At 36.7% G+C, this 17904-nt stretch overlaps 1 long non-coding RNA gene across 1 annotated transcript; it reads left to right on the top strand.

The window, feature by feature from the left end:
* Window positions 1-8834: 8834 nt before the first annotated feature.
* On the top strand, window positions 8835-14694 carry LOC108426186. The gene is made up of 2 exons (XR_001857757.2): window positions 8835-9069; window positions 14083-14694. It is a non-coding gene; the product is annotated as an uncharacterized LOC108426186 (long non-coding RNA).
* The last annotated feature ends 3210 nt before the right edge of the window (window positions 14695-17904 follow it).

Here is a 17904-nt window from a genome sequence, read left to right as displayed (position 1 = left end):
TTTGGTTCTGAATGCAGAGAAAAGCTGAGTTTGAGAAAACAATTTTAAGAATGGGCCCCAGGACAGCATTATTCATGCACGATTCATGGGAATCTGTTGTTATTCCTAAGGTAATAGACATTTTTGGACATTCTGTTTAAATTCTACAGGAAACAAGCTTTTCAGTGATATATGACACAGAGCTAAGCCCTCATTAATATTACGAACTCTTTGAAAACATATTTAGACGTAAGTGGATGTGAAATGACAAAACATGCAGAAATGAACATATTTTTGATAACCTTTGACATATTTATGATTAGAGTTCAAAAGATGTTACAGGCGGTCAGTCATCCAAAAATGTGAAGAGTGATTGATGGGACAAGGATTGTCATTTCTGTCTGCAGTGACTTGCCTTAATTATTTCTCATATATATATATATATATATATATATTATCCTCAAGTATGCATACATACATTTTATGATGATTTGAATTTGTGTGTGTGTGATCTTGTTCTGGAAACAAAAAGCATCCCTTGGCAACTTTTTTCTTGACATTTAAATTCACAGAAAAAGCATACAGACTCAAACTTTTTGACACAGAATGTAAATCAAGTGTAAATGTAATTAATTGGGTAATTACCATGTGATTAAATGTGCAGTCATGGATTTTTACTTGCAGGTATTGTCACAGTATAGTAATAACTATTTTGAATTATGAGAAGTGCAAACTTGGAAGTGCAAACAAATGTAAATGTAATTATAGCTTAACTCGCAATGTCAATAAATATGAAGCTACATATTTTACTAATATAGGAAAATACAAGTAATAACTCAAATTCTGAGGGTTAATGATATGTTCCAACAACAGTCCCACTATGAAGTCAATCAAATCATTTCGCCCTTTTGTACATTAGTGCCAATTTACACTCTTGACTAACACAATAACATTACAATGCTATAACACACTAATGCTAGTTTATCACCTCTAATAGAGCTTTCCATTACCACAATACAGCTAACACCCATTTTGTACAAAGTACCTGAAGTGGCAAGGGAGAAAAACACAACATGTTCTAAAAATACTGCCTTTCCCTAGCTGCATATTGCTGCCAGGCAGATGCAGTTCCTTCACTGCTGATAGAGATGCACCCTAAGCTGGACGCGCTGGCAGGTGTCCATGGTAACCTGAGTGCACACTCAGCCTCTCCTCTCACACTCTGTCTGTCTTTCTCTCCCTCCATCTCTCTCTCGCTCTCTCTGAGCGAGCCCTGAAGCCCACGGTAAGTGGCAGCTTTTATCTCCTAATTAGATGGGAGGCACTCACCTCTAGGCAAGGGAAGCCAATGGAGGCCCATCATTCAGGTCATCTCTGTACTATATTTTTGATGCGCTCCTTGAGACCAAATGTAATGAGGTTGGAAAATGGTATGAATATGTGGAGATGTATTTGTTGCAATTTATCGAGTGAAGAAGAACAAAGAGTTGCATGCCTATATGTGTCTTCTGTTTCTATAAATAACATCAAATATATGTTATACTAACTCCTACAGTCAAAAGTTGCAAGTTACATGTTTTAATACCCTTCAAACAAAATTACATGTTTATTTACATAGTAATTATTCAGTAATTGCATTTCTTTGCCTGACTTCTGTTTATTTTGATGGATAGAAATCATAAATATGTGGCGATGTTGTTTCTTTCCACAATACAGGACTGTATAGATAACTTTTCACCAAATAAATAAATAAATAAATAATAATTACCCACCTTAACTTCAACCCACAAATACAAATGTGTTATCAGCTGAAAGAGTAAAATCCATTATTTGGCAGGATTTGTCTGTTTTTCTTTACTAAGCTTCAAGTAAAACATAATTAATATTAAATTACAACATGTTAGTAGCAATAGACCTAACCCTTCCTGATAACAATAGCATGCTACAGCATGCCGAGGGGAATTATGCTGCTTTTGGTATGTTGCATTATTTATACTAGGAAGTTGTTTTGGCAGCAATATTAGCAAAATTGTGCTGACATGTTTTGTGTAATATCATCTATATGCATGCTATTATACCTGAAAAATGAACCACATGGTAGCTTGATGAAGATCACATTATAATAAATATATAAGAATGTTATTATTGTGTAGAACCTGCAGTAGCCAGAAATAGCATTTTGCTTGCTTCCTACTGGTCTAAATGCTACAAGTAGCCTCTGAGAAAGCATAAGCCAATCTCTGAAGGTGTGAAGTTGTTGATAAGGAGAGAGTAGAGGTGCACAAAGCTGTTGCCTTTTGAAAGGTAGTAATCATGGGTCACTTTGTAGTTATGGTGATATTACAGAGGGCAAGAGGAGATTTTCTACAAAAGAATCCAAAGGTAGGCTTGAACAAGGACAACCAAAGGTATTTGTGCAAGAACAACATAATAAGAATGTGTTTGTTGTATAACCAAGTAATACTAAGCAAGTTGGCAAATGCTTGTCTCCAGTTGACATTACTGGGTAAGGAGGTCACCTGTACACGGTATCAATATGACTAATCAGGAGCAAAAAATATACACCTAAAGTGGATTTATGAGTGAACTTTCCCTTTAGCTCAGTTTCATTAGATAAGTACTCTCAGCTAAGTATGGTATATTGCATCTTCACATATGTAAAGCCTTCAGTTTCTCTACAGCTTGGACTCTTGGCAAGTCCATCTCCTCCCGCAGAAGATGGCGTGGCAGGGAGCACAGATGGGGTGTGAAGAGGGAGGTCTTCTCGGGTCCATTTCATGGTGCATTTGGCAGCGCTTTGCATCTGACGATTTAGGTGTCATAATACATGTTCCCATAATAGCTCTTAATCCAGTGGACACTTCCAGACAGACGTCCCTCACAAAGCTCCCTCTTTCTCCATCCTCAGCGAGCAAATCATGGGCCCCAGGCATCCTCTTTAAAGTGACAAGCTGGCCAATCAGACGCCTCCCCCAAGATCATTGATTTAAAAGACCCGTCAAACATATTAGCTGGTTAAGCACAGAGCAAAACTGGTGAACTGTTTGATTAAGTGAGTCCCATAGCCTTCTCAAGTAAATTAGACTGAAATTTCGGCGTTTGTCAGTTAATATTCACGCTGCGAGTCCTGGCGATTGTCGCTCGAAACAGCCGTGGCATGAAATTAAAAATGGGTTTGGACCTCAGGGCTCCTTCTATTGGCGATTTGCTGCTCTTGACTAAATCGGGGTGGCAGATTGTTTGGGTTGAAAGCCAGCAAAAACCTACGTGAAGATGAACCTCTGATTTCAAAGGCATTTAGCCTCTTGTGTACAGATTTGGCTCCTGTAATCTCATAGAAAGAACAAGAGATCCAGTGAATCGGATGTTGCTTAGATTTGTGATGGTAAGTCTGCTTAGCATATTTTTAAGCTTTAGAGTGGCGATGAATCAAAAAGGGCACGCTTGCGGTCTAAATATGGTATGTGGCTAGTCTTAAAATCCCCTTATTGACTAGATTTATTTTGTTAAATTCAAAAATATATACAAGTACATAGTTAACTATGGCAGTAATAAAGGTATGTGAAGGAATAATGAGCATGACTGTTGATCAGTAATGATTTCACCCCTAAACAATACTGTGCTATAAATTAGGTCCAGTAATGAGGTTTATAGCATATTTATGGTTGTATCAAGACAGAATTTGTTTCCCTTTTCCTCCAGATATTAAATGATAGAGAATCCAATAACTTTAATTGTCTTGGACTGCTCCTGAAAAAAAACAGATGAGAAAACCCAATATTTAGTGGTTTCAACCAACAGTGTGCCCTTAAATTAAAGTCCCACAACACAGAGAAACAACTTATGCTTAAGATGGAATACTCAGTGAAACTCAATTGTGGACTGGGTGAGAGCTGTGCTGAAAGTTGAACCATTTGTAATCGATTTGAGTCAGAAACTTCATTCTACATTTCTGCCGTCTAAAGCAAACAGTAGAGAAGTTAATGAAGTTACATATTACTCTGCTTTGCACTACTTACCTCTGTAAACTATGGAGGTCAATTGGACACAAGTAAAATATGCACAAATTAAGCTGTTTGGGAGGGTATTAAAGGGTTTGGCAGGCAGAATGATAGCCAGACCAGACTATGACATGTTTTCAGTGGAAAACAGCCTGGTGTTATCCCAATTAGGGAGACGAAACCACTAAAGTGACAGTTAGAAAACCCCACGCATCTTTAACATATGTCTTCAGAGTGGGCGCTGTTATGTCCACCTTCTACAGCTCGAAAATAAATGGGCAGCGGTGTCATCCACATTAGCCCAAAATCTCTTTCACACTATAATGACCCCCTAATAATGTTGTCACATGCCCTGGCTGAGAAGGGTCATTTTCTGATGCAATTCAGATGTTACTGCTGCTGAAGCATTGATGGGAGCCTGTGACTTGTTGAGAAAAATCCAACTTAAACCCACTTTTTCAGGTCACGTTCTCAGCCCTGCCAGACTGCTATATGTGTCAGTCGAAGACAGTAATGATGAGGAAGCTCACTTGAGGACACTGTTTTGGCTCCAATAGAACACCATGTGATCAGGCCACTGGTCAGTGTTTGGCCCCAGTGTATGTGGGTCTGAGTGGGCTGAAAAGTATGAGGTCGACGTAAGAGGGCAGTAATCATAGTGAGCAGGCAGCGGCTAATGAAGCTCATTGACTTTTCCTATTAAATCGCAGCTAAATCCGTTGAGTGACCTTTGCAGGGCCATGTGGAGACCTTTTGAGGAGCAGGTGCACAAAGTTCAAAACAGGGCACCTTTTATGTCTACTTGTATGTAGAGAATAATGTCAAGAGCAAGTTTAAGCATTACTTCCAGTAACATTAATTGGATACTGTAAAATTGTACACCACCAATTTTATAATAAGCATTAGCATGGTTAGCAAAGTTGACATAAGTTTGAAGCAGATTCATTCTATGTAGTTAGAAAGTAAAACAGTGGAGGTAATTTGAATGAGTCAGTGTGATCAAAATGACTACTTTAAATAGTGGAATTATTTATTATTTGTAGGCAAATGAGTGGGATATTGAGTAATTGTAATCTTCCAGTTATAAGCACACTTGCAACATCTTTATCTATCTTAATCAAGAAATATGAACAAATAATTCACAATGACCAAACATTCTATTGAATGTTTATGTTTCATTAATTGTAGTTTATAACTTACAATACAATTTACAATAAATGGTCTACTTATTACCTGGAAATATTATATGTAAGCAAACATTTAAAGTAAGGCTGTGGCTATTAATAATAAAGAAGTTCCACTTTAGTTAAAGTCTTGCAAATTCATGACTAATAAATAAAATACATTTTAAATGTATTTTATCACGCACACACTATTTTTGTATTTCACTAACATTAAATGCTTATGAAGGTCTTCTTCTGCTCATTTGACATGCTGTTAAATACACGTCATGTTTGTTTCAAACATGATGGTCTGCTAATCATTGCAAAATTAGTGGTTCGTTTTTAATGACAGGACAAGCAAACATAAATGTTACCAATTACTAGCATTTACTGCCAGATTTGGTGGTTTAGAATTCAGATACATTTTCCCTGTTCATATTTCTTAAGAGTTCACATTGAAAGTATGCTCATAACTATGCTTATTACAGAAACATGTTTATTTATATTTAACTCAATAGTCAACAAACAGTTAATAATTAATTTACAGACGACTTTATGAACACATCTTCTGAATACATTCATGCCACATTTCCAAGATTGCTTGCAAATGGTGTTTTTATTTACAGAAGGTTAAAACAAAAGTTATGATTTTCATATTAAGGACATTGGTACATTAGCACAATATTCAGGGCAATTTTATAGTTTTAATCTTCTGTATCTGTTGTGTTTTAGCAGCTGTGACAGGCAGCATAGCATGCTCACTATAACTAGCGTAATGATGTTACAGTTATTTATATTGTTAAACAGTGGTTTTATTTGAGAATTGTTTTTATTTTTTCTAACTTTGTGGTTAGAACACTGCTAACATGATGAATAATGAGTAGAGTTGAATGTGTGGCTTATAATGAGGAATAATCTTAGCTGGCTAAAGCATTGGGAAATGGAAATAGAAACTGAAAATTAACCCTCTGAGGTCTTAAGGCATGTTCTCAGTTTTATCCTATCTTCTTAAATTCTCCTTTAAAGGCACTTGCATAAAACACGATACTCATATGTTTTATACCAAAATGCTGTCATCTTCATCAGTATTTTGCAAAACCATTGCAGCAACGGCAGCAGCTGTAAAAACGTCTTTCAAGCCATTTCTCTGACGTCAAGGGAATGAAGAATGAAGTGTTTCCGGTGTGATGCTCTACTGATTTCCTGTGTGTCCACTGGCCAGTTTTACACAAAATGTGGGCAGACACACAAATCCATCAATTATTCGATGAGAGGCAGATGGCATGTATCTCAGCCCCTCTTCATAGCCTCATAGTTACGTACAATATCATGATAAACTGGAATGGAAAAGGCAAACTCCACAGATTCAGACAGTGTTTGAACCATATTTTTTGCACTGTATATTCATAGAGAAACATATGTAGAAATGACAATGCATGGGTGTTTTTGCCGACCCCAGAGGGTTAAACAGCAGGTGGTGCAGACACAATATTCATAACTTTCAATTCATAGCACTTTAGCCTTGTTTTTAACATTGGGGTAACTGTAAGCGTTAGCTAACTAACGTTTTACAGTTATTTTGATTATATGCTTGCATATCAGCCTTGCATGTTTTGTTGCTTCCTTGGTTACAGACATAACAAGTGATTATTGATTTCAATCAAGTAGTTTAGCATTTCTTAACTTCAGATAAGATTCTGTAGGACAGGACATAATTCTTCAGCTGAAATAAGATTTGCTTCTCTAAACCAAATCTGTGCAAAATGTTATCTTGACCTTGTCAAACCTTAACATAGTTTGAAAGACAGGAATTTGATTTTAAGCAATCCAGAGTGAGTTCTTTTAGCATTTTAGCATTTCTGCCACGCTAGAATGTGTTTGTTATGCGGCAACAGCTCCATATCATCTGCAGAATGATGTGAGCAAACAGTTATATATTTGAATTATATGTAAATAAAATCAGATCATTGATTGTGTAGGAATTCACACGTCTTTTCCAAGTGGTATATATTTGTTGTGTGGCTTTTAGAAAGTAACACAGAGCTAAAGTAATGAGTAGTGGTATTTTTTAAAGGAAATAAAGATAGAGAGAAGTCTAATGAATGAAACGCGATGTATTTTATTGTTTTGAGAAACTGTGCCAACATTGGTGAAGATGTGAATATCTATATTATTCTGCATATAACTGCACACAATATAGTCAACTGTCTCTTTTTTATATCTTTCTGAAATAATTATTCCCAGTACTGATGTATAGTTGCAGGAGTTGAAGGCACCTCATGATGGTACACTGAATACACTTAAATAACACAATGATTAAATTAACATTTTATCTTCTTCTTCTAAGCCGCTTATCCTTCTGGGTTATGGGGGAGCTGGAGCCTATCCCAGTAGTCATTGGGTGGAAGACAGGTCACCAGTCCATAGTAGGGCACATTTTCTAAAATCAGATAATCACTTTAAATTTTTGAGAGCAAGACGTGGGAGAAAAAATTACTCCCATCTCTATACGTGAATGGACCATTAAAGAGAGTAGAATTCAAGGCAGACTTTTTGTAGTCCAAAAGGTTTTTTAGAGTGGTTCCATAGAAGAACTGCTTTTTGTCCCCTGAAGAACCTTTCAGTTTGATAAATAAAATCGAAACCACTTATTTTGAAGGGTTCTTTAGGGAACCAAATGTAGTCCTTCTATGGCATCTATTTAAAGAAACATTTTTGACCTTCATGTTTAGGAATATATTGTACAAAATTCTGCAAAATCTGACTCTATGGAATATAAGAAGAAAGAAAGCTATAGTCATCAGAACACCCTCCTCTTAAAACAAAGAAAATGGACCAACATGACTGACTGAAATCATCCTAGGCCACTCTTGGACCACCATCATCCACATCCAAGCAGTCCAAAATAAACAGTGCAGATTCATTCGGGTTTGGTTTTTGTGTTGAAGCAATTGTGGTGCAGTTACAGTATATTTTGAAGTATAGGGTAAAGCATATGCTTGGTGTTTTTTTTGAGTCTAGCAGAGCTCTACGCTACCACTGAAACACCAGAAGACTCATTGGAGAGGTTTAGGGTGTTGGCCATGCTGTCAAGTCCCTTTAGGGTGATATTAGACAAATCATTATGGAACCACGACGATAGTTAACGTCTGAGCAGAAAAAGTGGAAAAAGTGATATGTTTAAATGAGTTTGAAAAAAAAAGTTTGACTTTTCAGCTTGAATGAATGTCAAAGACAACCTTTCATTTCAGTAAACAACTTCATTCCGTCACCTAGAACAAATACGAACGTTCAAGCATTGGGTACATTGTACATGATTGTCGTCTCAAACTTTGAGTAAATAAATGGCTAGAAAACACCTGCCATGTTGCCAAAGTAAGTTCTTCAAGTTGTTTCTGGGAACATGGTGCTGGTTTAATTAGATGTTCATTAGAAGGTGTCTCGTGTTCCCTCAATTAGTCCCTGTCATGGCAGCAGTGGCGGCACAGTAATCTCCGTGATTAAGCTCTGTTCTTGTTTGTCTGTGTGCGATGTGCCAAGCTTGCTCAGAATGGCGTTGTCCTAGAGTCCTGTCACATGGCATAATCGTTCTGCACTGTAGCCCTTCGAGGCCTACCCGAGAACTTAACAGCGTAGAACACTCATTTTAAACGTCTCCCCCCATTCAGCCCCTTTGCCATCTTCAATTATACCTTTCCACCCTACCATTTGGGCAATTTTCTAATCTTGCCACGGCTGGCGTGATGCTGGCTCGGCAGCCGCGTCGACTGACAGTTGAAGGCATGGGGACGACGAGCGGTGGAGTTGTGGAAAACACTAGCAGGACTGGAGGGTCACAGTTGCAGTTTCCTTCACTAAAACCCCGAGGAGTCTCATGCTTTCAAAAGCCTCAGGATGGCTACTGGAGCATCACAGATCAAGAACAAGTGAGTTTTAGAATTCTGTTGCTATTACTGTCTTTTTACTATGTTATTTAAAAATAATTACCCATTAATTACACAGTTATTAAGATAATGAATTATTTATATTCATTTACACATGTTGTCAGTTTCAGCTTCTTCCTATTTGTTTCAGTAACAAAAGATCACAAAAATGGCATGGTTGTCTTTCAGCATTGCAATGTGTTCTCCAAAATTAAATGATCACAAAGTATCTCTTCTTCTACTAATGAATGACAATATGATATTCTTCAAAAGCATAGAACCCACAGTTTTGTACAAACCTCTCTGCTTGCCTCACTGATCTAAGAGCGAAAAATAATCAAACCAAATGTATGAAGAGGTGTGAAGTACACACCATGAGGGTCTCCCAAGAGTTCGCAGCCTGGTTAGATCATCACTGTTCATCACTGTACACTCAGGAAAGACAAGGAGATGAACTGGTGGGTTGCTTAAATGCAGCTGAAATGAAGGGACGTGCCTGTAATAGTGGCAGAGTAAAGAAAAAAAAAAAGTCTAGAGATTGTTAAGGTAACCTTGTATTCAAAAAGAGTTTTCTTCATGACTTTTGAAATGTCTCTCCTTAAGTACTTTTTGAAGAATAGCAGTGCAGTACTGCTTTAACAGCTATGGCTGTTTGCCTTGTATTCTGTTAGCACCTCGGTCCACCAGCCATGCTGAAAGGCTAGCTCTTGGTGGAGATCAGCAGGGGTGGAAAGGGTCAGGGCAGATGGATGTAGAGTGCAATTACCTTCCCTGAGGGGCACCAGCATTAAGGTCTGTTAGGTTAAAGTGTCCGCCACTCAACGGGCGCCAAAAAAAAACAAAAAAAACAGGATACTAAAAATTGCACAATAGCTAAAAAACATGTTACAAGGGCCGGCTATTACGCTCAGAATGTGACAGTGAACGATTCCAAAGCCAGAAAGTGGACACAAAGGGCTGTCAAGCACAGAATGGCCAGCAGGAGCACACTTTCTGGTCCTTGAAATGGTTCGGCCAGGCAGCTTTGGAAAAGATAATGTCTTGTTTTACGTAGAAGTGTCCGCTTAGATTTTTTTTCTTCTTTTGAAGCGAATGTGAAATCCTGCACATTGCAGTCATTTGTGTTGAGACGTGTATATGTTAGCACACAACCACATTAGCTGCTTTTCGCCAAAGCGCATCATGAGATCAAAAGCAGATATGGGGGCGGTGGGACGTGTGTTCAGTAATGCATCTTTCTGCACAATAACTGATCCGTGAAAACATGGAGCACCGTGGGAAGAGCAGACTGTAATTTCTTGACCAAGGCTTACACAAATGGAAAAAAATCTACCTTAATTCTCCACACCGCAAAAAAAAAAAGGAAAAAAAGAGAAAAAAAAGCTCAGCACAGAGCTGTGGAAGTCTCTCTTTCATTTTCACCAACAATGCCTGTACTCCTCCTCACCAGCACCCCCCAAAACAATTAGCATCTCTCACTGTCAATTTTAAAACCCGCAGTGGCAACACTCAGGGGTCGACGAGTCAATTGAGGGCTGAGAAGCGGAGGGAAAAGTTTATTTTCTGAAATTGCACTCGTGCTCTTCTCCACTCTAAGCCTTGAGTCTGATTTTCTCTTTTTTTTTTCTTAGCTGGAGAGCTAGGAGGAGATAATTACTGCTCCCACTGCTGTTATGATGACCAAGCTGTGCTTTTAGTTAATGTTGGTTAATGTGCTTATGTGTCTAATGTGATAAGTCGCTTTCTCTATATTGTATCTCCAGCAGTTAAAAAATTGTAATTATTCTTTTTGTTCACTCATATTCTAACAAATTAGTTTAAAGTCAGAGTTCAAAATCCTGGATTTTTAACTGTCTTGGGCTTTAAGCTAAAATCCATTTACTTTAAGTGACCTGTGCTTTAATTATGTTTATTATCACTAACGGCTGAACTACTACTGAAATTTTACCAAATGTTCCAGTAGTGTCGGTACTGAAAATTTAACTCCTTTTGACTGTAACTTAAAAATGCTAGCCAGTACATGACTAGGAAATACAGTTTTGAACAATTCACACATATAAACACTGTAGTTTTCATTTTTTATTAAAAAACAAAACAATTTACTTAATTGCAGAAAATATGTTTCAGTAGTGACAATTCACTGATGTTTAGACTTCATTCACATTTACTTCAAATCAATGGGATCTAATTGTTTGCAATGTGGCCCTGAGGGACAGGGACTCAGTCTCACTTCCTGTGTTAAAATGCAGGGGTGTGGCTAAAATAAGGCTCCACCTATGGACTAAAACTGAAAAAAAACTGACTTGAAGACTAAAAAAGGTGACTTGATGATTTGAATAAACAAGTTTATTTAAGAAAATAAACTCATGAAACATCTAAATCTTGCAATTTCATTTGAATCAAAAATATCTCTAATAGAAAGTTCAATGCAAATGTATATATTTAGATTAGTTTACATCTGAGGTTTAACAACACAATATTTTGTGCACAGTTACTGTTCATTTACTGAATTTAATATTTTTGGAAAAAGGTTAAAATAAAATGTGGCTTGTGGAATTTTTTCCCAACATATTAAAATTGTGTACTAACATTTGCAGAAAAGAATTTACATTTTACTTTTACCTTTTACTCTAGTGGAGGAAGTGTTAACTTATTTCCACTGAGAAAATCAACAAAATGTGCAGTTTGACCTTTTGCATTTTTATCATTTGTTGCCATTGAACCAAGCTGAAAAGTGCAGTCTCTAACCTGTTGATACATAATGTAAACTGAAACCAAAGTATAATTAATAATGTAACGGTATAAATATATTATACTAAAAAAAAACAAAAATAGCTCTACTTCTAAGTGTTAACTTTTAACCCTTTGATATTTATTTATTGGTTTAACATACTGCTGTCAGAGATAATGTGTTAATAACAATTATGCATGTTAATAATTGTTAGAATTATAAGTGATATATTAATAATAATTATATCATTATAATTCATAATAATTCATATCATTGATTTAACAGTATAAATGCATTTTCCCAGTTCGATACCTTTGAATTATCCATAGTTCATAGTTTCACCTTGAAGCCCAGCAGTTCCTCTGCTGTTTTAGCTTTTAAATGGCAAATTCCATTGATGGAAGAGTTGATTCATGAGAATAAAACCTTGCTCTTAAGAATAAAACCACTGCCATGCTGTGAACGTGTTCATTGCTCAAGGACGTAGAGTAATTAATAAGCAAAAAACTGATGTTGGCAGTATCAGTAATGTTAGCTGTAGAGGATGCCTTCATGAGATTATGCTGCAAAGCTTGTGGGAGAACTATGGATACATCCATAGATCCACAATAATAATGAGACATAATGTAGTGTTATAAGAGCGAGAGGGACAACTCATTTGTTGGAACGTCCAGCCACTGTCGCCTTCGCTGGACGTTAGTGAAGAAAACTGTAAACTATATTCACTCTATGGAACATAGTTTTCATGTTGAGGTTCAAAGGGTTGACATGATGAAAATAATATTATTGAATTACTGATCATAATTCTACCAAGCTTAATTTTCAATGGAAGAAATCTGAGCTGGCAAGACAAATCCCACTAATCACAATTAATCATCCTTTAATATCTTTGTACTACAGTAGAAATCATTCACATACACTCACTTTTTACAATCTCAGATACTCACACATTCACTAGCACAGCCTTGCATAAAGAACTCTGCATTAGGTGGCCTTGATATGGTTTGTGTAGGTCTCTCTTTTCTTCCAGGTCTTTCTGATTGCAGGCTTGAAGTGCTCTCCACATAAGCATAACATTAGGGAAATGAGTTATCCGCTAGGCTTCATGACATACTCAATACTAGTGATTCATTTTCCACCTTCAGGTCTCAGAGGGCCTAGTTCCCCTGCCTCCTTTGCTGCGACACCCACAGCTCTGCAGAGCCAGATCCTCGGCTTATACTATTAAGTAATGCTGCTCTTCATGAACGTGATGGCCCATTTGTGCTGGCAATTACAGGGGCTCCGGATCAGCAGCTCTTAACTTTCAGAGTCATTAGACATCTAAGCGGGGGGTTCAGAGCGCAACATCTGCTTTGGGTTTCTCAGCAAGGCTACCTGCTTTAAGCAGGAGTAGGCCTAGACTATGCAAACACCAAGAGCTCAGCCTGCGATGAGGTGTTACCCCATGAAATGTTATGGCAAATCGGATCTTACTGTGAGGGGTCTTGCTCTATTTGCATCATTCTACTGAACCATGTACCACATAAACTGTATGTTTACAACCTATTTAATAAGATATTATATTTGTATAATAAGGTATTATATTTATATTATACAATTTATAAATTGACACTTTCAACACAATTTTTATGCTTGTTTCAATGAGGCACAAGGGAGAAACAATCAATATTGAATTAAACTCTTGTTGTGGCTAGAGATACCTGCAACTTCTGAAGATTAACCTTTTAAATGGTCAGGGCCCACCAGTGGGCCAAAGTTTTATTACACACTTCTATAACCCAAGAATAGCTCAGCCACTTTATACTGAATTCACTGTAGTTACTATATAATATGCCTTAGTATGTAATAAGCCTGGGTATTTAAGGAGTCAAATGAAACTCACTATTTTGTCATACTACTTGGATTGTTTTAGGTGTATTTACATTTATCTGGCAACATAATGAGATAAATTAGTTAACAAAATGACATAAAATAAGTAAAAATGTTATATAATATTATATTATTCCTGTAACTATTTCTTAATGAGAAATATTAGACATTTACACTACATTCAAGATAATTTTACTTGCTGAGATAGCAGTGTTTGCAGTGTAAGCATTAGGATATGACATGCCTAGAATTTAAGGGGTTAAAAAACTCCTGGGGCTATAGCCTAATAGCCAGTGCTTAAATACGGCTCTATTTCCAAGCCATCGGCTTTAAATATGATCTGCCGCAGGGCCAAGCAAGACGAGTGTCTGGTGAAACTGTCTGAGGCTTTTTGTGTGTGTTCTTTTTTGTAGTTCTGATGCTGACACAAATGAGTTGGAATATTGATGGCTGAGGAACTAAAGATGAACTCCAGGCGTCATCGGCGCATTTAGATACTGTCAACCCTTCAGAAGTGGCAGTGCTAGACAAACTCATACTTCACTGCCTCCCCTACCGGGAGTGCACCCTCTAATGTTGTCAATTTCCACACTCTCTTCTTCTAGCAAGAAACACACCATTTGATTTCAGCCCTACCAGCCTGAGAACTTGGGAAAGGAACGATTCTACGCAGATGTGACAACTTAATAACATAAGCCAAGGCCTTTCCTCAAACAAAAACAGCCCTACTCTCGTAACCATCTGTTATTTGTCCTTTACCCAGCACATTAAATTATATTTGGTGTCACTCTACCTGGGTACTAAACAGTACCATCATCCTTGTTGATTTTTATCTTGCACAGTGAGTTTTTTCAGGTCTAAACAATGCAAAAATTTTGACAGGTCGCCTGCAACTTATTTACATTCTGTTTCCAATATTGTCAAAGGTGGCAGCATCGGTGTATGTGACAGATGTGATTAGAGCTGTTTTTATGAATGATTGAATGATTTGGATCTTTCATTAAAAACATCTGCCTGCTACATAACATTATGTAATTGCATCATAAAAATGACTCATCGCATTTAATGCGATTGCTTTATAACAGCAGAAAATTTGAAGTGCACTTCAAGCTGACGCAGAGTTTTCTCAAAAGTCATGCATTACTTATGGCTCTACAGTCTTGAAAAATAAAGGTGACAAAAAGTTAGTTGAAGCACTGCTAGAGAAGATCCACTTTTGCTTCACTGTAGAAACTTTCAAATGATGCTTTTTAAACAATCGAATTTGTAATTGAGAGATGTGCAACCTTTTTAAAGTTGAAATGACCTCAACATAATGTAACACAATGTTCAACATAATGGTCAACACTGTGCTCTGTGGCCATTGCCATTGATGGGCCCAAAGTTCACACTTATATAACCTAAGAATAGCTCAACCAGTTTGCGCTGAAGTCTCTAAATAATAAGCCTTAGTATGTAATAAGTCTGGGATTTTAAGGGATTAAACCACTGGAAGGTTTCCCTACAACTGCGTGCTCAAGGCAAGGACCATATAGGAACCTTTATTTTAGAGTGTAGGAGCAAGTGTATCATTTGCAATCAAAAGAACATTCTATACCTGATCTTAATGGACTTTTGATCATGGATTTATACACAATTAAAGGTCTTTCTATCAAACTAAGGCATTTTTGCTGGCCCAACATAACAAAAAAATGTGCATTTCCATCTTAACTCATTGAAGTTAATTGAACTTGATTTACTACTGTTGGTTTTTGTTGGTCTAACTTGTTTTACAAGTCTTATTACACTTGTTTTCAAAGTTTCACTATAGTGTCCAGTTAGTTTAGAACCACACTCAGCAATAGAGAATATGGTAGTCTCTCTTATAATCCACAGTGATGGGGCTGGACACCAAATATAGACTCTACCCAAAGCATGTAGCAAAAGGCCAGTGACCCAGAGATAATTGGGATTATGGGGGGAAAAAAATGAATAATTAAACTTTTTTTAATTTACTAGTTTGTTTAAATTACTTATTCAAAGCTAGTACCACTTACTATTTGTTGTATAATTCTTGGTTACTTAAGTAAATCTAGTTAAGATCAATTTGGTTAAATCCTACAGACAGAACATTATTGTGCCCAAAAAGCCTCCAAGCATTCTTTGCGGTTTTGCTGGTTTCTGTTATTTAACTCTCATTTTTTCAAATGTCTAAATATAATTCTCTTTGCAAAATGTTATTTTTGTCTCATACTTTTGTGTTCAGGTCTGTCAGTTTGGCTGAGTGCCAATAGAGTGGCAAATAGACATTAAGCTATTCAAGTCCTCAGAAATGGGTGATTTTAGTTATATATAAGCCATTTTTTCCCTCATTGTACAAAACAGTCAATGTAGTATAATAGAGATGTTTTAATTGATGCCAGTATATTACACAATGAAGAATAGTTGATTTAATTTGACCTAAGTAATTCATGAGTATGCAGAACTTGAAAAGGTAGAGTTCTGCCAGCTCAGCAGAAACCATTTATTGGTATTAGACTATTTGAGTTAACTTTGCTCACTGCAGAAATGTGGATCACTGAAAATTAGAAAGCAACTAGAACTCATATTGAAAGTTATTTAAGCTTGAACCTGTTGCATAGCTTCATTTTTGAGGCAGTTTGCACAGTCTTTTAAGTCAACTAATTTAAGTTAGATGGAGCAAGTAACCAATAAAATCTTGTGTCAATCCCTTCAGCTGCTAATGGCAAACAGAGTAAACAAAGTTTTGATATGTTAACTTGGAGATCTCATTTGAAAACATGCAATCATCAAAAAAGTTCAAAATAGTTGAGTAATGTGAGATTTATTTTAGGTATAATAAATTTATATGGTTATGATGATGATTCCAGATAAAACTTTCATTCATTTCATTCTGTTCTTACCCTTTTGATCAGCTTAAATGGCTTTGGCTGATATAATGATTTGAATAATTGCATATACTTTCAGCGCTAATATTTTAAGTACATTTTAAAAATGGACAAAATTTTTATCAACTTGTTGTTTTCTTAACAGGTACAAAAGCCAGCTCTACGTGGTTTGCAGGTGATGAGAATAATAAACATAACTCATGCATACATATCCTCTACTTTATGTTCAAAGGTCAGATTTTTGCACAGTTTGGAAGCTGCTTGTACACAGCTGCTACGTTTTCCAGGCCGTGCTCACAACACAGTCGAACACAAACAAAAATGCAGCACTACCTCCACAGATTCCTCACTGTGGCTGCAGGACGAGAGAGCGAGAGAGGGAATATTTCTAGGCATGAAAGTTATTTTAAGGTTTTCCAGACTGATCCACTTTAAACTCTTGCACAGCTATTTTGTACAGAAAAGCTCTCTCAGGAAGTCCGGCTTTATTTGGAAAGAGCGATTTTGTTATACATAAACAGCCAGAAAGAAATCTTGTCATTTTCTCACTGAGTAAATACTATTTTATACTTATAATGAACACTAAAATGTGTAATTCTTGCCTTGGAGTGATCGGGATGCAAAAAGAGAGAATATTTTCAGATGGTTTGAGTTTGGAGGGAAGCAGGGTGGAAAAGAAAAATGGGAGAAAAATTGGAAATCCGTCAAGCCGCCAATAATCCGCACAAAAATTAGCCTTACAATATAATAACGACAATTATTCGTCAACAGAGAAATAATATTGTGCGACATGAAGCACTGGCATGATTGCTTACTGTGTAATTTGTGCGACTTAAAAAAAAGGAAACAAAACTATTGAGTCGGGTAGCGAAAGCTCCAGCTTGGACCTCCACAGCTGCAGATAAGCAAGAGAGCAGTTATTGATTCAAATTAATTAATCCACTTACGAAGGGGGGATTCGCAGGCTCGAAAGTGACTTAAATAGTGCTCCCAAATTAAACTGTAAATTTGTTGCATTTAATGATACTCCTAAGTAATTAAATTGCAGGAGCGTGTGAAAACATGTGGCATTAGTATGCGGAATATACAGTATTAGGGATGGATAACCTAAATAGAATTTGGTATTAATTAATTTTTCTGATGTGTTTAAAGCCTCTAGAAAAAAAAATGTAATTACATGTTGCATGTGATGCAGCAAGGACAGTCAATCAGTTTATAAACATTCAAATATCACTTGAAAGGTGGAATTCAACTGTAACTTAAGCTGTACTTCAGTAAAGGTGTGCCATATTTATACGAACACTGAAAAGATGTGTACATAAATACATTCAATTTTGAAGTTAAAGT

The sequence above is a fragment of the Pygocentrus nattereri genome, chromosome 20 (assembly GCF_015220715.1).
Source record: "Pygocentrus nattereri isolate fPygNat1 chromosome 20, fPygNat1.pri, whole genome shotgun sequence".
NCBI lineage: Eukaryota > Metazoa > Chordata > Actinopteri > Characiformes > Serrasalmidae > Pygocentrus > Pygocentrus nattereri.
This window is presented reverse-complemented; position numbering and strand designations above follow the sequence as displayed.